The sequence below is a fragment of the Microtus oregoni genome, unplaced genomic scaffold (assembly GCF_018167655.1).
Source record: "Microtus oregoni isolate MIOR12 unplaced genomic scaffold, Mior012 000017F_ref0000208, whole genome shotgun sequence".
Lineage (NCBI taxonomy): Eukaryota > Metazoa > Chordata > Mammalia > Rodentia > Cricetidae > Microtus > Microtus oregoni.
Genome location: NW_024543076.1, coordinates 19,693,451 through 19,720,474, shown reverse-complemented (window position 1 = coordinate 19,720,474; position 27,024 = coordinate 19,693,451). Strand labels below are relative to the sequence as shown.

The following is a 27,024-nucleotide window of genomic DNA, read 5'->3' as shown; positions in this document are numbered from 1 at the left end:
TTGGTTTCTAGCCATAAATAAAGGACATTGAGCCTATAATTCGTGATCCTAGAGAAGCTAAATAAGAAGGTGAACCCAAAGACAAACATATACGCATTCTCCTGGATATTAACCTTCATCAGGCGATGAAAGGAGACAGAGACCCACATTGGAGCACCGGATTGAAATCTCAAGGTCCAAATCAGGAACAGATGGAGAGAGAGCATGAGCAAGGAACTCAGGACCATGAGGGATGCACCCACACACTGAGACAATGGGGATGTTCTATCAGAAACTCACCAAGGCCAGCTGGCCTGGGTCTGAAAAAGCATGGGATAAAACTGGACTCGCTGAACATAGCGATAGCAGACAATGAGGACTACTGAGAACTCAAGAACAATGGCACTGGTTTTTTGTTTGTTTGTTTGTTTTGGTTTTGGTTTTTCGAGACAGGGTTTCTCTGTGGCTTTGGAGCCTGTCCTGGCACTAGCTTTTGTAGACCAGGCTGGTCTCGAACTCACAGAGATCTGCCTCCCTCTGCCTCACAAGTGCTGGGATTAAAGGCGTGTGCCACCATCGCCCAGCCTTGGCACTGGGTTTTGATCCTACTGCACGTACTGGCTTTGGGGGAGCCTAGGCAGTTTGGATGCTCACCTTACTAGACCTGGATGAAGGTGGGTGGTCCTTGGACTTCCCGCAGGGCAGGGAACCCTGATTGTCATTCCTTGTTTCTTAAGGGCTCACTAATTGCCAGAGAAGACCACACCCAGTGGGCAATCCACTCCATTCCATTGGTCATTAGACCAAATAACAAAATTCCTACAACATTTAATTTGTAAAACAATTAACTGTAAAATTAATTTAATAAAAATGTAGACTAGAAAATTATCTGACAACATTTTGACCCATGTAGACAATTATTCTCTCATAGACTATAAAAAGCCTGATAGTTAAGGTGATTTGGTACACAATTTTAAAAAAGCTACTCTTTCATTTTTGTTTGGTTTCTTTTCAGTGATTCTTTAGCTCTGAGGATACTTGACCATCTCCAGACTAAGGAGTTAATACAGGACTTTAGGGCAGCAGCCTGGAGGGAGGAAATGAAGCAGAAGCCCTGTTACCTCTGCTTACTGACTTGCTCCACATGGAGCAAGTCTTCTTACTCTATTTGCTTTCTTTTACACTCTAAAACCACCTTCCCAGAGGTGGCATTACCTATTCTAAATGGGCTGGGCCATCCCACATTCATCACCAGTTAGAGAAATGTAGCACAAACTTGCCCACAGACCATACTGGTGGGGCATTTTCTCAATTGCCATTCCCTCTTTCAAATGACGCTGGCTTGTGTCACGTTGACATAAAAGTAGACAGTATGCCACTATATGTTGCAGTTGTGCAACTTGTTTCATTTATTAATCTTTATCTTACTTTATAAGTTCTCACATGAATCTGAGATGACACTTTAGGCTTTTAAGCAATGATGGTCTGTGAAATTTTCTGACTGTTTTATAGATGAACTAAACACATTTTGTATTGTGTGAACTTTAGCAGCTAGAGAGTCATCATTATAGTGAAAACTGATGTATATTGGTATTAAGTTTATAAGAGATTGATTACGGATAATGTTCATTGTGTACATAATATCTAGAAGGCACTCCTCTGTATTTCTCTATGAGGTTGTTTCTAAAAGTGTTTAACTGAGGAGCAAAGATTCACCCTGAGTATGGGTGATACCATTTCATGAGCTGAAGTGCCTGGCTAAATCAAAAGAAGAGATTGGTGGTTAGTGACTGTTGCCATTTTCTTAAATTGTATAGTCACTGATAAGTTGCCCTTGATTTAGTGAAAATCTTCCCACACCTTGTAGGCATGAGATAATACTCAATGTGCCTCATACACACAGGAAGACATGAAAGTAGAAGGGGACTTATTGAGAAGAGGTTTCAGTGGGAGAAGGGGAAGGAGCAGGCAATGGGGATGATAGTGACTAAAATTCATTTACGTGTGTGAAACTATCAATTTCAAAAAAGTAGGTGAATAGAGTAGCAGTCTCTCTCTCTCTCTGCCTCTCTCTCTCTGTTTCCTAACTGTAGATTTGTTTGTTTATGTTTCTACATTGATGCTCTCTCTAGTATCAAGGATTATATCTCAAACTGTTAACCAAAATAAATCTGTCCATTGCTTAAGTTACTTTTGCCAGGTATTTCATGACAACAAGATATATAATTATTGCAATAAGATATTAATTAACACTAAAAGAGACAAAGCTACATGTGTATAAACACATGTGTATAAATCTTTTACCCATAAGCAAATTAAAAGACTTTCAGATGATATTCATAAGTTTCTTATTGAGAAATAACACTAAAAACAATCTTTACTTGGAGTAGACTACTGGTAAATATTTACCACACAAATTCAAGGGTAAAAGTTCATATCCGCAGCACTCATGTAAACCAGATTGGTATCGCAGCCCATCTGTAATTCCAAACTTCAGAAAGCAGAAACAAGGGATTGCTTTAGCAACCTGGTTAGTTAAGTTGGTCTGATTGATGAGCTCTGGGTTCAATTGAAAGCCCTTTCATTAATATATAAGGGTAGATATGTAAGATAAATTTTTAAAAAAAATGTTGTTTAAAGAAAAAAGAATATATATATATATATATATATATATATATATGGTGGAAAGTGATTAAGGAAGACATTTATTGTAAACCTAGGGCCTTAACATGTCTTTCACCTACCCCCCCCCACATATCTACTCACAAAAATAACTGTGCACACGCATAAATACACACCACAAAAATATATACATTTAAAGAAAATCAGCTATATGATTGAAAAAAAGACCGGATTTTCCATATGTGGGAGCTACTCGTCAAAGTGTTTTGTGGATGGCACCTGTGCCTCATCTACACTGGAAAGCCATACACTGAATCTTCTCCAACAGTGCATGGCAACTCCTTCCTGGTTGTGTCTCATGACTGCCTCACAACAGGACTGTGGAAATGCTTGCTGAATGAGTGACTGTGAGTCAAGGACTCCAATGCCCATCACTCTTTTAATCTTCAGTTTTTCAGGAATGCACAGATCTTTCCTCGGATGACACCTTATGTATTACTGGAGCTGTAAGTCCCCAGGACAGTAAGCATTCACGATCTGTCATTGTTCCGCTAACTTTTATCTGCAGAAGCAGAATTACCACTTGCCCCTCTATCGAGTAGCATTTTACTTTGCCATTTTTTACAAAGTGTCGTACATATCAAAACTCCATTATCAACCTACAAAGATTTGCACTGAATTACTAGGACAGACATTCAATTGATTCCAATTTTAGTGCCATTTTTGTAACAGATACGTGTTCTTAGAACTCAAGTCTTTCCACTTAGCCAATGTGGTACCACAAAATGCATCCTCCTCCCAAGACATCTAGGTGTGAAGATCCAAAACCATTGAGGCATTTTTTTTTTAAAATAAGATTCCTTCTTCCCAGATAACTCTAGCATGTGTCCAATTGGCATACCTAACCAACATGCCTATTAAAGCATACTAAATACAAAATAAACAATACTGGGTGTGGGGATTGCCCACACCACATAATCACTAAAAATATAGAACAAAGAACTGGACTGAGCTTCCAAGGTCCCAATGAGGAGCAGAAGGAGGGAGAACATGAGCAAAGAAGTCGGGACCACGAGGGGTGCACCTACCCACTGAAACAGTGGAGCTGATCTATTGGGAGCTCACCAAGGCCAGCTGGACTGTGACCGAAAAAGCATGGGATAAAACCGGACTCTCTGAGCATGGCGAACAATGAGGGCTGATGAGAAGCCAAGGACAATGGCATGGGGTTTTGATCCTACTTAATGTGCTGGCTTTGTGGGAGCCTAGCCAGTTTGGATGTTCACCTTCCTAGAAATGGACGGAGGGGGAGGACCTAGGACTTACCACAGGGCAGGGAACCCTGACTGCTCTTTGGACTGGAGAGGGAGGGGGAGAGGAGTAGGGGGAGGGGGAGAAGGGAGGGAGGAGGGGGAGGGAAATGGGAGGCTGGGAGGAGGCGGAAACTTGTTTGTTTTTTTTTTCCTTTTCTCAATAAAAAAAAAAAGAAAGAATATTAGACGTTGCAAGGGCAAAAGACAATGTCATACATTATGGTAGATCCATTACAACAGCATTAGACTTTACAGCGGAAACTGAAAGCCAAAAGGGCTGGAAAAGATTTTCTACAAGTTTTGAGAGACTAATGATGCATCCCAGACTACTATAGCTAGAAAAACTCTCAATCACTAGAGAAAGAAAAAATATTTCATGACAAAAAAAAATTAAGAAAGTTTTGTCCACCAATGAGCTCTACAGAAGGTACTACAAAGAAAACTTCAATCTGAAGAGAAGATTAACATATGCCAGAGAACATAAGAAATAATAATCCCAGAACAATTAATAAAAGAAAGGGTTCCAAAACTCCACAACACAACAACAAAATACCAGAAAACAATAAACACTGCTCAAATTAACTTCTAATACTAATGGTATCAGTACCCTAATAATAAGGCACAGACAGACTAACGATTAGATAAGAAAAGACGATCCATCTTTGAGTGGCCTCCAGGAAACACACCTTGGACTGACCCAGGCACTCTGCAAATATTATAATTGTGTAGTGTGGTCCTCTTGTGGGACTCCTAGTGAAAGCAGGGGCTGTTTCTGACTCTTTTACTGGATTTTGGGACCCTACACTCCTCAAACCGGATTACCTTGCCTAGTCTTCATACATGAGGATGTACTTAGTCTTATAACAACTTGATATGCTATGTTTCTGTTGATATCCATGGGAGATCTGCTCGTTCCTAAACAGAAATGGAGGAGGAGTGGATTGGGTGGTGGGAAGAAAACGGGTTTGGGGGAGACCTGGGATGAGAAGAGAGTGGGAAACTGCAGCCAGGATGTAAAATAAAGACTTAAGCCAAGGCCTGCGGGAAGTTCCCAGGAGAAAACATTGACATTCCCCATGCCCTTCAGCAAAGGGTAGACAGGCACTATTATGGTGAGCAAATGCATGATGAGTTTGTGTGTGAGAGAGAGCCAGAATGGTTGACATCCTGTGAATAGAGGGAGGTATAGCTGAAGAGGAGCAAGTAGTAAGGGGTGGGCTGAGGTGGGTGACTTCATTGCTAGCCAGGCTGGAGATCTCTCAAAAACTAAAAGAGAGATCTACCACAAGATTTATCTATATGTTATTGGGCATAAATCCAAGGAACTCTGCAAGAAACCCAAAAGACAAGTATTGTATATTTTCACTTATACGTAGATGTGAGCTTTTAACATTTGATGTGTGTACTGTAATCTGTACACACCCAGAGAACTCTACTAAAACTGCCAAAAGACAAAAAGCTTTTAAGCTTTTAATATTTGTGCTTCAATCTGAATAATCACAAAGGTTTGGTACATAGTAAGGGAATAGGTAGGAGGAGAAAATCTTCCAAGGAAGGGGAAGTAAAATATAGGGATACGAAAAAATTATAGGAAAACTGAAATTGGAGGATTAAATTGGGAAGGAGTTGGGAGGGCAGGATAAAGTAAGGAATATGAGGAGGGACAATCAATACTAAAAGTCTTTTGAAAAAATATAGACTAAACTATAACCATGAAAGGAACTTAAATGGAGTCACCACAAAATTGGGGAAACAATGCTCCAATTTGACATTTTGTGTTACCAAGTAATACTACAGTGCCAGGAATGGATACATCTTGTTGAGTTTTTGTCCAAAGGCGTCCCATAGACTCTTCCCTTACAACATTATAGGCTATTTCTAAGGCTGTTGGTTACACTCTAATCTGGTTGTAAGACCCCAGTACTGAAGACATCACTGGCATGCTGACATGTCTATCAATCACTTTCTTTGAGCATAATATTCCTTGACAATTTTTCGTTCCAGTTTTTCTCTTTGACTATAGTATTGAAACAACCACTTTGGCTGATCCTATAATACAGATATATGCATCTTCCCTTGGTAATTTCCCTGATTTCGGTGCTGTATCTTTAATGATGCTAATGCAGTTTACTTCCTCCATGGCAACCAAATTTATATTGAACATCTGTACAGGGTACTGTGATGTGTCTCATCGAAAGACATTGGTAACAGAGGATATCATGCATTTTAATATAATCATGTGACTGTTTCAACCTATGAGTTTAGATAGCAATATTAAAGTTTAAATAGATATACATTACATGCACTTACACTAAGATACTAAGCTTGCCTTTTGTAAATAGCCAGTCTTTCATAAGTAGCAGAATGAGGGATGATTTCAGATTCATGTGACACATATTGCAGCAATTAAATGCATTTATAAATTAAATATTAAGAATATTCTGAAATCATGGTTCTAAAGAATGTGATTTTTAATAGGGTTTAAATCATTCAGAAGAACTACTGAGGAATTTTCCAGGAACTTCAACAATTAGTTGTTTGTTAGTTGAGAGATTCTATTCAAGCATAAATCAAACAATGTAAGAGAATATATCCTCTACTAGTCTAATAGGACTTGGAAAATAAGTTCTGTTTATTGTGTATGCTTAAAGTCCTGCTTTAGCTTTAAACATTCAACTGGTTTTCTAATCCAAACACCTCAAAGTCCACATTCTCCTCCATAAAAGCACAATCAGACCAATAACAACTGTACCCCAATCCTTTGGTACCATCTTCTGCCTTACTTAGGGTTTCCATTGCTGTGAAGAAACACTATGATCAGGGCTACTCTTACGAAGTAAAACATTTCAATGGAGCTGGTTTACAGTTCAGATTTAGACCATTACCATGGCAGGAAGCATAGTAGAGTGTAGGCAAACATGGTCCTGGAGAGAGACTGAGACTTCTACATATCTCAGGTAGCAAAAAGGAAGAGTGACACAGGCCTGCCTTATGGATCTGAAACCTCAAACAAAGCCTGTGACCAGAAACACACTTCTTCCAACAAGGCCACTCCCTGATGACCAGACATTCAAATACATGAGTCTATGAAAGCATCACATCTGGTAAAACACACACACACACACACACACACACACACACATACATACACACACACACACAACTATAGATTAAATAATATTGTACCTTTTCATGGGATTTTTTTTTAAATTTGGTAGCATATTACAGATAATCTAACCTTCAATAGAAATTCAGGCATCCAGAGCTTTATTTATATACAGCATAAGCATCATTTTAAGATGGAGGAGAAGTGAAAATGCTAAACAAATTTTAAAGCTATTGGTTCCTGTGTTCTCCTGCACAGTCTCTTTATTACATACACAATCAAATGTAACTATTGTTGTGGCTTCTCTCCCAGGGCAGTGAAGCTTTAAATCCCACCTGTTGCTTCTAAGAGGCAAATTAAGGAAAGAAGAAAAACAATCATGCTACTTAAGCCACCATGGATCTCAGATACATTGTGACAAGCAGCAACAAGGCCAGGAGAAAGGCTTCAGTGAACGTGTTTGGAATCCTGACCCTGAGAGAAAACTGGTGCCCTAAGCAAAGTGTATTTATAAAACAGGTGGGAAGAAAAAAAAGAGAAGTTACTCTGTTGTGAATAATTCAGAAAAATGTCTGCAAAGCAGGCAGAATTATGATGCTACATCGGCTGTAGCCAGGTGAGCCACCACAATAGGGGAGGGGATCCTGGGAGGGAAAAGTACAGTATCTTTTTTATTTTTATTTATTTATTTATTTTTTTGAGAAAGGGTTTCTCTGTGGCTTTGGAGCCTGTCCTGGAACTAGCTCTGTAGACCAGGCTGGTCTCGAACTCACAGAGATCCGCCTGCCTTTGGGACTGCCTAACTTATAGTATTTGTAAGGAGATTAGTCCAACCTAACAAGAATGTTAGCAAATGTTAGGTTTCCACATAGGCCAGAAAATTTGTAATTAATCAGTTGAGTAGAGATTAGAAGAGAAGAATCTTTGTCTTGTTTCTGATCTAAGAGGAAAGATTTTCAGCTACCCTAGAAACTATCTTAACTAATTGTTTTTTACAAAAGCAGTTTAATAATTTAACCCTCAATAATTATCTGCCCTAATCTTTAGTTTTATTATATTTGAAATGGGCATGATAATAGTAATCTATTAATGCGCACACACACAAAAGACACAACCAAATGGATTAGCCTCAACTGTTTAATACACTTATACACTAAAAACTCTTAGATTGGGGCATCATAATCGCTAACATTTGATTTGGATCTAAAGTATCTATCTAGCCTATCAAAATTAAATTATTCATAAGGAAAAAATAAATAACAACACTGAACTCAACTTTATAATATTCATGCTAACCAAGGTGAAATTTGTTGGGTTTTAAAATGTTTATATAAAAGAGACTGACAGTCTGGCATTGTGGCACATGCCTATAATCCTAACATTCAAGAGAATAAGGCAGGGAAATCCTGAGCTTGAGGATAGTGTGGGTTAAATAGTGAAGCCCATTTTTAATAATAAAATAAGCAAAGAAACAGGGACAAAGAAAAACCCCACGCAGAACAATGGACTGGTAGAGATGGCTATGGTATTCAAACACAAAAGAAAATAAATATAACTCAGGTTTCAGATTTTGGTCATGAATATATGTAAAATTCTTTCAACACTGCTGTGCACTAACTTGAAAATGATTTGCTAAAAAATTAAAAGTTTCTATAATTTTGTTTTTTAAATAAAAATAAATATTTTCTCCTTTTTAAATTTTCTGTAGCAGGGCTGCGGGTTAAAATTTTGATTTTTTTCTTTCTTCTTTGCCTTTCTTTTTTGTAATTTTCTTTTTTCTTTTTTACTTATTTTTTTAAATTTTATTTTACATTTACAATTTTATTTCTTCAATTTCTCAAGTCCCTGTGCAAAAACAGGAGTAACTTTAAAACAAAAAATCAGGGCTGGAGAGATGGCTCAGTGGTTAAGAGCGTTGCCTGCTCTTCCAAAGGTCCTGAGTTCAATTCCCAGCAACCACATGGTGGCTCACAGCCATCTGAAATGAGGTCTGGTGCCCTCTTCGGCCTTCAGGCATACATGCAGAAAGAATATTGTATACATAATAAATAAATAAATAAATAAATATTTGAAAAAAAATCAAATAAGTGTGTGTCTTCCAAAAACCACTAGTTCCATATCCATCAATCTCAATGATATATATGATATTTGAGAAAAATAACTTTAAAAAAATATGAACTAAAAAAAGACATAGATATAGCTTAAGAATTCGAAAAGGAAAGAAACTCCAGAAACTATTATAGAGTTATATAAGCAAAAATCTCAATGAAATTAAAAAGTCAATTTAGAACATGGAAATAATTGTAGGGAACAATAGAAACACTGAATAAAAACCAAAGTGAAGTAATCCTGGAAATGAAAATGCAAGAGGTAAAATAAAACAACATCAGAAAGCCTGACCAGTGCAGTAGATCACGGGATCATTCAGTCAAAGATGGTGATAAAACCTTTGAAAGTGTAAATGAAGTAGGTAAGCTCTTGGAGAGACCCTGATAAAAACAAAATTAGGATTACCCACATTTAAAAATTCTATGTCAAAGGTATATTAGATATATTAGATTACGTCACAGAAACTAAACATATAAAATCTAGACAAAAAGAGATGACCTGGTATAATGGATATACTATTTACACATAGAAATTTGACAGACCATATTATAGTTAAAATATTAAATATACATAGTGATAACCCAATATTTAATGCTGCAAAATACAGCATTTATTTTAAAAACTGTGACACCCAATTAATGCTGATTTTCCCACAGAAACCCTAAAATCCAGAAGTAAGGCATTTAGAATGATGCATTTCAACTTCTGAAAGACTACAGTTGCTAAATCAGAAGAATATATCTTGAAAAACGCTCAGTCATAATTGAAGGAGAAGCAAAAGGTTTTCATGATAAATGAAGGTCAGAAGAATTTATGGGCACCAGACCACTTCTACACAGGGTACTTGAAAGAATGATTCAGACAGCAAATATAGTAAAATATTGAAGAAGTTACATGGGGGTAAATAAAATTGTTAAGACGGCTGTTAATTAAATCAGGACTAAGAAAACAACAAACACTACAAAATGAAGGGAATGATTAACACATTTCAATGATAACTTTAAATGTTAAAGGTCTGAGATCCAAAATCAAAAGACACAGAATAGTAAACTGCATCAGAAAACTAAGTTTTCAATTTTCTTTCTCCAACAAGTATACCCTACATTCAAAGATACATTTTACCAGAAGGTGAAGCCATGTATAAAAGTATTTTAAGAAAATGGGATTAGGAAACAAAACCAATTTTGTTCTTCTAATGTCTGACAAAATTGACTTCAAATCAAAACTGACCAGAAGAGAAAAGATAACATCATACTGAGTTAGAAAATATTCCATCAAGAGGACATCGCCATTCTACACACATGTATGCACAAGCATAAAGGGCAATTCATGAAGAGGACATTATGTTTCTAAACATAAATACCCAACATGGTCATGCCCGTTTTTATAAAACAAATACTACTTGATACAAAGACAGACACAACCCAACAAAGAAAACATAACTAACTTCAATGTCCCTCTTCTCACCACACAAAAGTTACCAATAAATCATAATGAGAAAAGCACTGGAGTTAAGTGATGTCATAGGCAGATGTATTTGTCAGAGAACAGTTATTCATACAGACTTTAAAAATGCAAATAAATGATAAATGGTTATTTGCATAAGTCAAGAAGAGATAAAATATTACTAGAATAATGTGAAAGGGAAAACAGAAGCTTTGAGATACAAAGGCAATTCTAAGAGAGACATTTATTGTCCTGTGTGCCCATGATGTAAAAAGAGAGAAATAAAGTTTTTCACTTAGTGGTGTACCTTACACCCATGAAAAACAAGAAATGACCTAACTCAAAGCAGTAAGTAGAGATAAATAAGATCAGAATAAAAACTAATTAAATTGAAAAACAATAAAGAAAAACATTAAAAGAGCCATACTTTCCTTTATAGAGATTAGAAAATGTTTAGTCAAATTAAGAAGAGAGAAAATATAAACTAATAAAGTTAAATAAAAAATAAAAAAATATTTCAACTGATACAAAAGAAACTTTAAAATTTCTTAATATCTGTACTTAATTAAATTGGAAAATTTGGAGGAAATAGATGAATTCCTAGCTGTATGTGACCTGTCAAAATGAACAAAGATGAGCTCAATAGTGTGAACAAGTGTATAATAAGCAACAAAATAAAGCAGTTAAAAATGTTTCCCACTGTACAAACAGCCTGCTCAGGATAAATTCTATACAGAAGTATATTCTACCTTCAAAGAACCAACACCAATGCTTTTCAAGTTATTCCACAAAATACAAATGAGAATAATGATAATAATTCCAAAGTCATTATTATCAATACAAAAATTAGACAACACCACAAGAAATTACAGATCAGTCTTCCTGTTAAACACAGATGTTTAAACTCTTTGCCAATCTCGGATAATAAACTCAAGACATCAAAAAATTATTCACAATAATCAAATTGACTTCAATTCAAAGATTTAAGAAAGGTTTAGTATCTACAGGTCAAGTAACATCACTTTTACATAAATATACTTAAGGACAGAAATCTCATGATCATCTCAATAGATAGAGGGAAGGACTCTAACAAAATCCAGTATCCCTTCATATTAAAATACCTGAAGTGACTATAAATGAAATGTGTGTGTGTTCATATATATTATCTATATAATATAAATGCATGTGTATGTATATTAACTATAAATATAACCTATAGTCAACCATAATAAGTAGCATTTCCACTAAGATCAGGAATAAGACAATGCTTCCATTTCCCCCTCTCCTATTTAATCAAGTGCTTGAAGCTGTAAAGCAATAAGACAAGACAGAAAATGAAAGGGATGCAAATGAGAAGTCAGATATGGATGGAGGTAACTTTAGGGGTAGACAGATTCTAGTACAGGCTCCACGAAAGGACCCAGACCCACCTGCCTGCAGACTCAAACAACAGCAAAATATCAGGATAGATTGGTAGAAGCATTGAGAAGCTGTCCCTATGCCCCCACCCCACCCCAGACAAATATCATTCTAAGAGAGTTGACCTTCTGTTTTTTTTTTAATATTACACTTTTTTTTATTAAAAATTTCCACCTCCTCTCGGCCTCCCTTTTCACTCCCCCTTCCCCCACTCCCCAACCCTCACTCCCCTCCCCCTCCCTCTCCAGTCCAAAGAGCAGTCAGGGTTCCCTGCCCTGTGGGAAGCCCAAGGTCCTCCTCCTTCCATCAAGGTCTAGGAAGGTGAGCAACCAAACAGGCTAGGCTCCCACAAAGCCAGTACATGCAGTAGGAACAAAACCCAGTGCCATTGTCCTTGGCTTCTCATCAGCCCTCATTGTCCGCCCTCTTTAGAGAGTCTGGTTTTATCCCATGCTTTTTCAGTCCTAGTCCAGCTGGCCTTGGTGAGCTCCCTTTAGATCAGCCCCATCGTCTCAGTGGATGGGTGCACCCCTCGCGGTCCTGACTTCCTTGCTCATATTCTCCCTCCTTCTGCTCCTCATTTGGCCCTTGGGAGCTCAGTCCAGTGCTCCAATTTGGGTCTCTGTCTCTATCTCCATCCATCGCCAGATGAAGGTTCTATGGTGATATGTAAATGCCCTTCAATGGAAGAATGGATGAAGAAAGTGTGGAATATATACATATTAGAGTTCTACTCAGCAGTAAAAAACAGTGACATCTTGAATTTTGCATGCAAATGGACGGAAATAGAAAACACTATCCTGAGTGAGGTAACCCAGACCCAAAAAAATGAACATGGGATGTACTCACTCATAATTGTTTTTTAGCCATAAATAAAGGACATTGAGCCTATAATTCATGATACTAGAGAAGCTAAATAAGAAGGTGAACCCAAAGAAAAACATATAGTTATCCACTGGATATTGGAAGTAGACAAGATTGCTGGACCTTTTGGTTTTAAATGAAAGCCAAGCCCTACATGAAGGTCCCTTTGTGACTGCTATGCTCATCCAAGTGGAAGACTGTCCAAAGTGAGACTAAAAGTAACAATCAATAAGATCTGACATAAAGAAGGCACACCATCCTTATACACTGCAAATTTAAAGGTGAATCCATTTAAACCAGAGACAAAACTGCCATAGGGAGAAAAGGGCTGACTTTAATTGAATCCCAAAATGAAAACTAAAATAGAAACCCATTGATTCCATCTTATAAGCCAGTCACATGATAGCTTCTAAAATGAGAATAAAATGCTGTTGTCTAATTTTTATTGGTATATTCAACTTTACAGGTGAAATTATGATTATAAATCATTAATAAAAAAGTTACTTCTGTGCTTTATCTACTTTGTGGAGTATTGCTCCACCTTTGGAGAACTAGTGACTGCTGGGTCTTCTCATACTTTATGCTCATTTCAAATCCCTAGTCACTGACTATCATAATTAATATCTCCACAGGTCTATCACTCAGTCTGCAGTGTAGGAAGCTCTTCACATCATTCAGTGATGAAAAAGAATTTTTTCCAGAACTGCAACACTCCCTCCAGAAGGGAAGGGGAGACGCACGAGGTAAAGCAAGTGTTGCATGTCTAGGAAAATTCAAACTTGCAAAATTCTGAATAAACCTGCCTGGGATTGTCAAGTCAGCAAACAACTGCTGGAGCAGTAGAGAGCTCCAGGGTTAGTGCTTCCATGAGTTCTCAGTGGTTTGGGGGTGCTTATTGTTCTCTGGGGTGATGTAGCTTCCTTTGAGTCATCCTTGCTCCTGTAAATGAACCCTTACCCATACTTCTGTTAGTTGCCTCAATAAAATCTTATTGGCTGTCTCTCTCTCTCTCTCTCTCTCTCTCTCTCTCTCTCTCTCTCTCACACACACACACACACACACACACTCAGAGAGAGAGGGGGGAGAGTATTCTTATTTTCGGATGATATGATTCTATATGTAAGGATCCTCATCATTCCATTAGAAAATGACAGGTTGCTGCACACTTTCAGAAAAGTGGGGAGATTCAAAATTTATATACAAAGTTGTAGTTTTTCTGTTTGCCAATGGCAAACATACTGAGAAAGGAACTTCTCAGTATAGTGTATATTTTTACCAGTGATTGAAGATACTATAACGTCTGCTGGGTAATAGAAAGTACTTACGTTCTTAACCATTTGTGCACCATGTGAACGACAATGCCAATTTCCAGTCAAAATTTGCCCAGTAGTGCAAGAGTTACACAACTTTAGTAGGTGTACTCAAATGTCATCAGATTTTTTTAAAGCCCTTAACGAAAGGAGGAAATGAATGCCTGGTCTAGTGAATTTGTTCATTGAGACTTGAATGAGACCAGGAAGAATTCACTATTGTTCTTCAGCTGAACTCACATAGTACATTGTGAATACTTGGGTTTATACTAATAGACAAATATTTTTTATCCTTAATAAAGAAACTTCTCTTTTCAGTGATGACAGTGAATACAGACTCATGACTTTTCAACATGCTTAAAAAGTGATAGTTAAGTGTTCAGCCTTGAACATGTAGTAAGTCTCCATCTGTTGCAAAGGTAAGATTTCTTGATGAGAGGTGAGGACTATAGTTATCTGTGGGTATAAGTACAAACATTTAGATTTATTATTCTGGATTCATGAAAGCAATGGTTGTAGATTCTCCTCCAATATGCATGACCTGAGCTGTTGGTTAGCATCAAGGTATGTGTGCCTCTTCTGCACCCTTAGTGCTACCCTGTCATGCTGATCCACTGGTGTCATAACTGGGTAGGAAGGTTTGTTGCTTCTCTCCTTTGGAAGCTCACATGTCTTCATGAATCAAGAAAGCCAGTCCTCAGGGAAGAACAATTCTGGTCAGTTCCAGGTTAGAGGTCTCTGGACTCTGCTTTTGAGGTGAGTGGTGTCTTCAGTGAGAGAGACATATTTCTGCCTCTGGGGGGCAACCAACACCAATAGAAATAGGCTGTATATTTTGGGAATCTCTTGGACTACTGTGGCTAATAATTTAACTTGGGTTTCTCATGTCTGATATTGGAGGTTTTGTTAGGTGATTTGGGCTCTTGAAATACGTCTTATCAGCCTAGATAAGAAAGTTGCCCTAAAACTGTGTGCATTTATTCACAGAATTACTTGTATTATATTATTTTACTCTCCTTTCACTTTCCGTATTGACCTTCCTCTGCCTCCTTAAAAAGATTCTCCTATTTTCCTCATCAGACCACTTATATCTTGCTACAACCCTCACTTTTTGCCCACAGTCCCCTATCCTGTCAATGGCGGCATTCTGCTTTCCTGGTTTCTGTAGTTATTCCAGCCTGTATACTCGTATCTGAAGATTTGGAGCTTGAGGTGTGTGCAGTTAAAATCTAGTGAATAAAAAATGACATACTAGCACCAGGAACAAACTTTAGTTTTCTTTTGGAAATAATAAAAACTAATTCAAAGATCTAAACATTATAAATTATAAAAAAGAAATTGTTGAAGAAAATACTGTGTTTTAGTGTTATATATTTTTCTGAATGTCAACCTTTTTAATTTTTGAATAGAAAATCAAAACACTGGACATATCTATATAATAATTTCAAGTGCACACAAATGCAAAAGATCAAATTTAGCCAAAATTATTTCTGATCCAGTGATCTGAATATTTGTATAAACTATTTTCTCTGGGCTTTAAAAGGTAACCTTTCTTATTTTGCATGAAAGTCATATTAGAAGGAATCTATTATTTTCCACGAAACTTTACAGTAAGTGAGAGTACAGGACTGAAGATACGGTGATTATAAATGGGTCAGTAGACTGTCTCAGTGTGCTAGAATTCTAAAATGAATGGATCAGAAAATTTTGTTCAACAAATACACTTAGAAATGTACATTTATGAACGAGAACATTTATTCTTTTTGAGATTTTTTACTTACTTACTTACTTATTTATTAAAGATTTCTGCCTCCTCCCCGCCACCCGCCTCCCATTTCCCTCCCCCTCCCCTGATCAAGTCCCCCTCCCTCGTCTACCCAAAGAGCAATCAGGGTTCCCTGCCCTGTGGGAAGTCCAAGGACCACCCACCTCCATCCAGGTCTAGTAAGGTGAGCATCCAAACTGCCTAGGCTCCCACAAAGCCAGTACGTGCAGTAGGATCAAAAACCCATTGCCATTGTTCTTGAGTTCTCAGTAGCCCTCATTGTCCGCTATGTTCAGCAAGTCCAGTTTTATCCCATGCTTTTTCCTACCCAGGCCAGCTGGCCTTGGTGAGTTCCTGATAGAACATCCCCATTGTCTCAGTGTGTGGGTGCATCCCTCATGGTCCTGAGTTCCTTGCTCATGCTCTCTCTCCATCTGCTCCTGATTTGGACCTTGAGATTTCAATCCAGTGCTCCAATGTGGGTCTCTGTCTCTGTCTCTTTTCATCACCTGATGAAGGTTAATATTCAGTAGGATGCGTATATGTTTGTCTTTGGATTCACCTTCTTATTTAGCTTCTCTAGGATCGCTAATTATAGGCTCAATGTCTTTTATTTATGGCTAGAAACCAAATATGAGTGAGTACATCCCATGTTCTGAATGAGAACATTTAGATTCCTAACAGTCATCACCCTTCAGGTCAGCTATAGGCAAGGATAGTTGGTTCTGGCAAGGTAGCTGGTTTAAGCAAAGCTAACTGGTTCAGGCAAGGCTAGCTGGTTCAGATAAGGATAACTGGTTTAGGCAGGTCTAGTTGGCTCACAGCCTTTTTCCCTACCTTACACTGGCAACCCCTTTGCAGAGTTGCCAGATCATAATTATGTAATATAGAAAAAAGTTTTTAAAGAAATCTATATAGAAAATGTTTCCCTTATCATAGCCATCTGGCTATTTACATTTAGGGAATACTAAACAATTATATTCATTTTGAATTATGTATATGAGGTGTATATATAATTCAAAATACACACACATATATAAAACAAGTCATACAATTGCAGGGTGCAATAAGGAAAAATCAAGTGACATAGGATCCTTCACCTTGGTTTTCTTTAGGTAAAATTTGCACAATGTGGTGGGACATATGCTGCCTAAACCCTCTTCTCAATGAGAGATATTCATACACAAATAATATTCACTAAGCTGTGCTGTGTAATATGGGACTGAAAAGTTGCGGGAAGGCGTAGTGGAGAAATAGAAGTAAAAGACAGAAGGACTGTCAGTTAATTGTGGGGGAAAAGTGGAAGAGTCAAAGAAAGGAAGAAATATTCTGTATCCAAACTTGGGCTATCCTTGGGATCAAGTCCTCTTCTACTTTCCTCTTATATAGGAATAAGATAGTAAACAAATAGGCAAAAGTGATCATGGTTACCCCAAAGAAGATGCTAAAATCTTGACCAAACAAACCTTCCACCTTCCAATATTTTTTGAATGTCACTACCCACTCCAATCCAGATTACATACTTCGTTCCTCAGCCTTCCGTTACCCTACCATTCAAGATGTAAGATCGAGACTCCAACACGGGTTCTTTTATAGACTTCTCTTCAAGACTCTCTGCTATTCTCTCCTACTTCATTGTTATCATTAGGGCTGCTGTATCTGGATTTACTTTCTTTAACCCTCTACTTGGTTCCTGAAAGCATAGGCATTATCACCCACAAAATAAAATTTAAGCTCAACCGCTATCACTTCAGTGTTTTGTGATCTGCTCATCATCAGTACTGTGGCTATTATGTGACTTCCTTTCTCTGCCTCTAACATTGCTCTCCAGAAACACTTGAAGTTCTAAAATCAGGGCAAGTTTTATATTCCTGTGTCTTTCTGCTTATGCAATGCTAGTAGATAGGAAGTGGAAGTTTTAGATAACACTATCTGTAGTGATGAGGTGAGCAGGCCTGCTCTTCGTCCCGCCCAGCTCCCGCACTGCCACCTTAGCCCTGGAAATAACAACACACAAACTGTATTCATTTACACACTGCCTGGACCATTATATCTAGCCTCTTCTTGGCTAACTCTCACATAGTCGTTTAACCCATATCTAGTAATCTGTGTATCACCCTGGCTTATCTGAAAAGATTCAGTGTGTCTGACCTGGCAGCTGGCTTCATGGCTTCTGCATGACTCTGCATTTTTCCTCCCAGCATTCTTTTTGGTCTACTCCACGTATCTAAATTCTGCCCTATCAAAAAGTCAAGGCAGTTTCTTTATTAACCAATGAAAGTAACACATAGATAGATGACCCTCCTCCATCAATTGTCCACTACCTTGTTGATAAAAAAATAAATGCTTTCATTTAATTCTTCTTATCAGTGTTCATTACATCAGAGTGTATTTCAACGTCTCAATGTGTTTAATTTTTCTAATGGTTGTTGAATTGGCCTTTTGAACAACTGTGTGTCCTTGAAGTCTGATGAACATCAAGACAATAATGGCAAGTAGTTTTATGCTCTGGATCACAAGGTGCTACTCAATATCTTGGGCACTGTTGAAGTCTTTTGTGTAGGTCATAGTCTATAAACTCAATATAATGTAAGATATCACATATAGCATTTAACAGGAATAAAATCAATACTAAAAAGGAAGATGACAAAGCATAAAAGTCAGGAAGAAAGATAAGAAAATAGACTTTTTTTTAAAATTTAGTCACTGAGATATTGTTTTCTTATATAACTTTGACCCAAGTTGTTACACTGTATTTTATAGACATGCAAAAGGTAAAGAATACTAAGTCTAGTAAACCTACACATACTTGCTGATCACTTTATTACATAATTGAATTGTTTCTGCCAAGACAAACAGTAAAGACTGAGATAGATACAGCGTCTGACATTGAGCTAATTTATTCTTTAAAAATTTTCCCTTTTATTAACTAATTAATTTAAATGAAATTGTGTGTATGTGTGTTTGTGTGTGTGTGCATGTGTGGGTGGGTGTATCACTGTACCTATATAGAGGTCAGAGGACAGCTTCTAGGAGTCAGTTCTTTCCTTTTGCTCTGTATGCTCCAGAAATTGAACTTAGAAGACTGGCCTTAGAGGCAAGTTACCTTTGCATGCTGAGCCATGCTGCTGGCCTCAAACAGTCCAGGGAAATTACAATAAATTTTCAAATAGAATTTTCTTGTCATAACAGAACAAAATAGTACAGTAAAAATGATGGAAAAGCAATGTGGCTTCTTTTTACAAAGCAGTTAAAGAAGGCATTATGAAGTAGAAGAAATACTTGAGTTTGTAATTGGAAAAGTCAAAAAGATCACAGGAAAGAGAGACACCACCTACTTAAGTCTTGATGTAGGAAGAATCTTATTAGGCTTAAATGGAATTGACGAAAATGGGGAAAATGTGTCATATAAAATTAGGACAGAGTGATAGCTCAGTGAAACAGGGACAGGTAGGAATTCTTAAATTGCTAGGCAGGTGATAGGGAGTAGCTAGTAAGCACAGACATGTTGTCAGTGAAAAAGACCTAAGAAGTTTCTCCCAGTCCTCGTGTCTGCAATTCTCATAACCAGCATTAGTATTTCTTCTTTACTAATGGCACATATAACTGAATGGTGACTATTTCAATTAAAGAAATATTTCATGGACACATACTATGTGATTTTAGTGATTCGACCACTAAGGACATGACTTAGAGACTATTCAGTGTAGGCAGAAAGCAGGGCACATTGATCTAATTTAGGAACAATACAAGAAATGATGAGGCAGTCGGTATATTGTAAAATAGCAATGAATATTTTCTATTTCCATCCATTTGCATGCAAAATTCATGAAGTCATTGTTTTTTACTGCTGAGTAGTACTCTGATATGTATATATTCCATACTTTCTTCATCCATTCTTCCATTGAAGGGTATCTAGGTTGTTTCCAGGTTCTGGATATTATAAACAATGCTGCTATGAACATAGTTGAGCATATACTTTTGTTGTAGAAAACACTATCCAGAGTGAGGTAAGCCAGACCCAAAAAGAGGAACATGGGATGTACTCGCTCATATTTGGTTTCTAGCCATAAATAAAGGACATTGAGCCTATAATTCATGATCCTAGAGAAGCTAAATAAGAAGGTGAATCCAAAGAAAAACAGATAGGCATCCTCCTGAATATTAACCTTCATCAGGCGATGGATGGAGACAGAGACAGAGACCCACATTGGAGCACCGGACAGAAAGCTCAAGGTCCAAATCAGGAGCAGAAGGAGAAAGAGCATGAGCAAGGAACTCAGGACCATGAGGGATGCACCCACACACTGAGACAATGGGGGTGTTCTATCGGGAACTCACCAAGGCTAGCTGGCCTGGGTCTGAAAAAGCCTGGGATAAAACCGGACTTGCTGAACATAGCGGACAATGAGGGCTACTGAGAACTCAAGAACAATGGCAATGGGTTTTTGATCATACTGGCTTTGTGGGAGCCTAGGCAGTTTGAATGCTCACCTTACTAGACCTGGATGGAGGTGGGTGGTCCTTGGACTTCCCACAGGGCAGGGAACCCTGATTGCTCTTTGGGCTGACGAGGGAGGGGGACTTAATTGGGAGAGGGGGAGGGAAATGGGAGGCAGTGGCGTGGAGGAGACAGAAATCCTTAATAAATTAATTAATTTAAAAAATAGCAGTGAATACTGACTATTCTAACATGGTGATTTAGAGAGTTTCCTAGAATACGAAACACCTGAGTTCTGAGTCAGCTGTTCAGAACAACAACAACAACAACAAGAAACACCCATTATCTAAAGAAGGAAAACACAAGCAGAGGAGGAGAAAGCAGAGGAAAAGGAAGAAAAGAAAGAGGAGGAGTTAAAGATGCATTTCATACAGATTTTTTTTTCGGTTTTTCGAGACAGGGTTTCTCTGTAGCTTTGGAGCCTGTCCTGCAACTAGCTCTTGTAGACCAGGGTGGTCTCGAACTCACAGAGATCCGCCTGCCTCTGCCTCCCGAGTGCTGGGATTAAAGGCGTGCGCTACCACCGCCCGGCATATACAGATTTTAACAAAATAACCTTTGAAGGTAACTAATGTTTTGGCTAGTTGTTCAAATGCTATCCTCACATCATTTCACCAGTATTGGTGAGTGGTGAGATTGATAGGACCCCATCAGAATTGAATTTTAAATAGGTCACAGGCAGAGGGTGGAAGCGTACTAGAATTTTTCTCCCCTGCTTCCATTAAAGTAGACACTTACTTTAACAGTGTCAAATCATTTCTGAATTTTTTTAAATGCCCTTTAATCATGATAGAGCAATTTCTGATATCCCTCATATTGTAGATCCCAACATCACTTGAATTCATGTGACCTAGATATGACAAGGGTAGTCAGCAATGAAAATTTGTGACTTTTCAGCCAGCATTTCCTTTCTGAAAAGCTTTGGTCTTCTTATTCTGTACAATTCCTTGCAATTAAATGGAAAACTATAACTATAAAACCTAACATCTCAAATTTGTGCCTCTTTTAAATGAGGTACCTAGTTATATTTTACAGATCTTCTGCAGCCTTTTGACCTTTGGTACTATTTAAAAATGTTTATCTCTGTTCTAGGAAGCAGCTGAGGATCCATGATTAGATGTCTGTCTCGGGTCGCTGTGTTATCTTTAATGAAGTCCATAGCCTGGAAAGTTCTAACAGTGTTTGGAATTGTAGCACAGCTTGATATTTTTACATTTATGAGTCTGACAAAACAAATACTATAATATCCACCTCCTCTACGACAGGAGGAATTCTTTTAAGAACCTACATACTCTTCCAAAAGATACAGAAGAGCAAGAGATGCATAATTCTGGAGGTTCCATGATGTTTGTCTTCAACATTACACTAGCATGTGTATACCAAGGGTTAGATTGTTATTAAGCCTTAAAGAGGGTCAAATATTTTTTTATTTGCTCCTAAAAAAGTGGATCTGAAATGTTAATGTTAAATAAAATAAGCTATAATTAGGAAGACAGACATTACATGTGTTCACTCATATGCACAATCTAGATTTTTTTAAAAGACAATGAAGTAGAAAGGGGAAAGGAAGGGAGACAGGAGGTGGAAGGAGGAAAACAAGAGTATGATAGTTGTACATTATGTATATTGATAAAAATATCATTCCTAATCCTGTAAATTATACAACTAAAATATTAATAAAGTTAATTTCAAAGAATGTGTGTTGTTTTAATGTTTTGTTTACAAAATCATCTTTTAAGTACATTTTTGGAGTGTTGATACAAAGAATTTTAACCGTCTTAAATCTTTTAAGAATCAGTGAAATTTTTACCTTAATATGAGTACTTGAGTTTACAGTTTTTATTCTGATAGAAAAAGATAACTTGAGTTTTTAGATATAATCTCTGTTCTGAAGCATAAATGTTCTGGCGCAAAGCATTGAAATGAAATTTGAAAAGAAGTATTAGTGTGATGTGTGATTCCCCACTGGATGTTGTAATTACCATTGATTAATAAAGGATTGCTTTGAGCTTGTGGCAGGGCAGAAAAGAACTAGATGGGGAAAACAAAACTGAATTCTGGGAGAAAGAAGGGTGGAGTCAGGGAGAAGCCATGTAGCCCCGCCAGAGACAGACGCTGGAACTTTACCTGATAAGAAACAGTCAAACAATGTTTTAAATAATATAGTTTCTGTGGGATTATTTAGAAACTGAGCTGCCAGGTAGCCATGAAGCAACCAAAATTGTAAGAGTTAGTCCATAGGAAGTTAGAGCTAATAGGCCAAGCAGTCATTTAATTAATATAGTTTCTGTGCAGTTATTTCAGGCCTGATCAGCCAGGAAATGAATGAGCAGCCTCCCCCAACATTAGTCCACAGATTTTAAACTTAATTTTTCTATCAGATATGGATAAAACTAAGATAAATCTTAAAGTACTTCTGAGTAAATATCATGTTTGTTTGTAAAATTGTGAGCTTTTGCCTCTTTATTCACTTATTCTTCCTCATCTTCCTTCAGCACTTGGGACTGAAGTCTGTTTTGAGCATTCTAGGTAATGCTCTCCCACTAATATATACTTCTACATCTCAGAGATACCTTTAGCCTTGGACTCTGTTGCCTCTACTTTTATAGTCACAGTCCTTGATTTTTCCACATTCCTTTCTGTCCAAGACATTATTTATTCATGAAATTACACATTTATGACACTTTATGGGTTTCTCATGCAATGTATATCAAATACACTTACATCCTTAAAGGACACAGTTGCCTAAATGTGTTAGGGTCCCCTTATTTGTTTTCTATTATCACTTATTCACTGCAATTTCTATGTCCCTCTTTGAAATCAAAGCCTGAAAGAATGTTTACTAGTACTACAAAATTTTCTGCTTTGGTTCCCAAAAAGTGAAGACACGTTCAAGCTTTGTGACTGTCAGTCTTGCAGATATCTCAGTTCCCTTGGTCTTCAGTTCACTATTCCAAAAATGGAGTGAATTGAACAAAAATCATATAACTTAACTCATAAGCTTCTCAAACAAGCAATAATTCAAATCTACACTCCAGAAATATACATTCAAATCCACATACATATGGATATCCTGTGACTCAGAGAATCATAAAACCACTGGTTAAATGCTTTGGCGATCCAGAGCCCTGCTTAGGGGTGGTTTTTATGGTTTGTAATTAGCAGATGCGTGCTAATTAAAGCATAGTTCCCAGAACATCAGTGAACAGGGAGCTTGTCAGAAATCTCACAAGATTAATGAATCAGCATTTGCATTCTAATAACATCTTGAGGTAATTAATGAAGAGATCAAGTATGGCTAGCCATAAGTTTTGGTTTAAGCATATTTCATGTGAATGAATCGAATATTAGGTGATGTTTAAAGATGTTCTTCTTTTGTCTGCTTCCCAAGGTAGGTCCCAAGGAGCAAATATACCACAGCAAAGATGATGAAGGTGGGCTTCTGGTTTCATAACAAAATGATGAGCCTAGCACTGAAAAAAATAATTGTCTAAAAGAAAACAATCTTTCTTTATAATATGCTATGCTTGATCTAATCATAATCATGATTAATTATGAATCACATTAGCAGAAGATTCATCATTAATGGTGATATTGATGAAATGGAAAGGAAAAATAAAAGAAAATCCAAAATTACTTTGGCATAATGACAGCTGTCATGTGAAGCACTTATTTAATCTTGCAGCACAATAACTGTTTTGCCATCCGTGATAATACCAGCATATCAAATTAACTCTGCTCTAGATGGGTTTTAATTAGTGGAACAAGTATCAGGATATAGTTGGTCTTTATAATCTATTATTATTGCAGTGTGGGAATCTGACTAGAACCTTTCATAATTAAGGTAAATATTATTTTAAGAGGATATCCTAATGATTAATTTAGGTTTCCATATTTAGCTACTTAGTTTTTAGAATCTTTGTTCTGAAGCCTAAGTGCTCTGGCTCAAAACTCACATGCAAAAGAAAGAAAGAAGTAAAGAATTGTAAGTACTCATTCACAGATGTTAGACTGAAATTATCTATAAGATCTGGTGAATACATAGCACATTATTCTATAAAACTATGAGTACTTATATTTCTAAAATTGTCTTTCAAAATATAAGAAGCTAAATGATTTAAGAATGTATCTCTATCAAAAGGGAGAAAGTGAATTTTCAGGCAAAAATGCCTGGTGACTTTTACTGACCCAACAAAAGAAGTACAATAGAAGAAGGTATGAATTTCAGTGTTCCTAAAGTTTGCATGACACAATAATAGTATCTCAGTAATGCTTCAAAAGCTCAAAAGAATTGTGCTTCCGTGTTCCCCTATCCAACCTTCCTTTGTCCCAATCATCCTTTTTCCCCAAGTTCCCTCCATCCTCCCCTTCTCCCTTTTCTCTCCCCATCTCCCCTTACCCCCATCCCACCCCGAACATGGCGAACAATGAGGGCTGATGAGAAGCCAAGGACAATGGCACGGGGTTTTGATCCTACTTAATGTGCTGGCTTTGTGGGAGCCTAGCCAGTTTGGATGTTCACTTTCCTAGATATGGACGGAGGGGGGAGGACCTAGGACTTACCACAGGGCAGGGAACCCTGACTGCTCTTTGGACTGGTGAGGGAGGGGGAGAGGAGTGGGGGGAGGGAGAAAAGGGTGGGAGGAGGGGGAGGGAAATGAGAGGCTGGGAGGAAGCGGAAAATTGTTTTTTTTTTCCTTTTCTCAATTTAAAAAAAATAAATAAAAATAAAAGCTCAAAAGATAGTCTCTCTTTTATTCTTTCCTTCCTTTTCATTCTCTTACCTCTCACTCCGAACCCCGTTTGTGTGTATGTGAGATATAAAATGTAGAATATTGTGCTCTTCTGGAAGCAGCAGAATTTACTGAAGAAAAATGGGTAGATAGCTTAGATCCCAGTAACTATTTCTTATGCTTAGAAGCTCTGTGAGTCACATAAGTTAGTAGTTACTAATCCATCTGTAACTTTTGCTTTATAAGAAATGGTCATCTGCCAGTGTCCTCTTATATAAGTTTATTGGTTTTCTTGTTCTGTTTTATTTTTCTGTTATCTAGGCCATGGTATCTTTGAGTTACTGGTCAATGTTTGGCGTACTTTCTGCTTTTTTAGTAATAAGTATTTTTTTTCCATAACAGATCTTGCTGGCAAGCTCAGAAATTGAGTAAAGAAAGAAAAATCATGGATGATTTCTTTTTCTCCACTTAAGAATTTTGCAAACTTGCTCTGCATCTGTTATAAAAGCCTTATGAACTTGCATAGCTGCTGTGGACACCAATGTGATGGCTACTCAGTAGGATGGAACCAATCCTACTTTGATATCCAGCTAGACCATTGTGAACAGATTTTTCTTTGGGCCACCAGCTCACAAAAAAATGACATGGAGACTTATTATTGATTATGAAAATTCAGCCTATAGCTTAGGTTTGTCCCATTAGCTCTTCTACCTTAAATTAAGCCATTCTTTTTAATCCACATTTTGCCTCATGGTTTTTGCTTTTCTTTCATCTCTTCCATCTTGAACCTCCTGTTTCCTCTCCATTTCCTCTGGTGTCCCTCCCCCTCACAGACTCATCTCCTCTCTCTTGCTGGAAGCCCTGCTTAACCTCCTTCTGCCTAGAAACTGATCATTTAGTTCTTTATTAAACCCATCAGAAGGCCCTTTGACAAAGACATCTTCATACTGAACAAAGAGGTTGTCCCACAACATACCATTCTTGGGATAGCTCCAAGGAAGTCTGCATTCTTCTACAGAGACATTTACTCAGTCCTGCTCATTAGTGCTCTAGTAGACAGAAATTGGAAACCGATTCTATGCCCATCAACAGATGAATGAATAAAAAAAACTGAGACATTTATACAATGGAGTATTATCTAGGTGTTAAAAATGAAATTTGTAGGTAAATGGATGGAACTAGAAAAAAAATTATCCTGAGCAAGGTATTCCAGTCCAAAAAGACAAATGTGGTATGTATTTGCTTATATGTGGATATTGGTTGTTAAGTCTTTAACAAACAGGCTATATGCATATAACCACAGAGATTAGGTATAGAGTAAGGGATTGGAGGAAGAAATGGATCACCCTAGGAAAAGGAAATAGAATAGATAATATGGTTTGATTTGTGAGGGCTCAAACAAAATGATCAAACAAGGAAGGGAAGGAAAGAGGACGTGAGGAAGGGAATACAGGAAGGGACAGCTATAACTGAGTACCACTTATGAGATTGTATGGAAATCTGACACAGTAGAAACTTCCAATAATATATACATATATGAAGGTGATCTAAATGGTTTGCAAAATAATGAGGGAGATGGAATCTGAGCTGGACATCTCTCTTACAGTCCTGGGAATCTGATCAATTAGTTGCCCAAAGGGGCCCCATCAGAACACCCAAACAACCCAGGCTAATTCAAAACTATTGTTTGCTGTCTACAAACTGATATTAAGGCCCTATTGCTGATGACACCTACAAAACATGTTAAACATGGAGAAGTCAACCTGGTGCCTACATACTCCTACTGAATAGTGTTCATGGCACTAGAAGGTACTCTGCACACTAGCAAATGGGAAAGGTAAACATTAACCCAGTCAC

General features: G+C 37.4%; 1 protein-coding gene across 2 annotated transcripts in view; it reads right to left on the bottom strand.

Annotated features, from left to right (window-relative positions):
* The window catches only part of Fut9 (fucosyltransferase 9), a 193,187-nt gene that overhangs the window by 151,763 nt on the left and 14,400 nt on the right, over nucleotides 1–27,024 (bottom strand). The gene's annotated exons all lie outside the window — the stretch shown is intronic.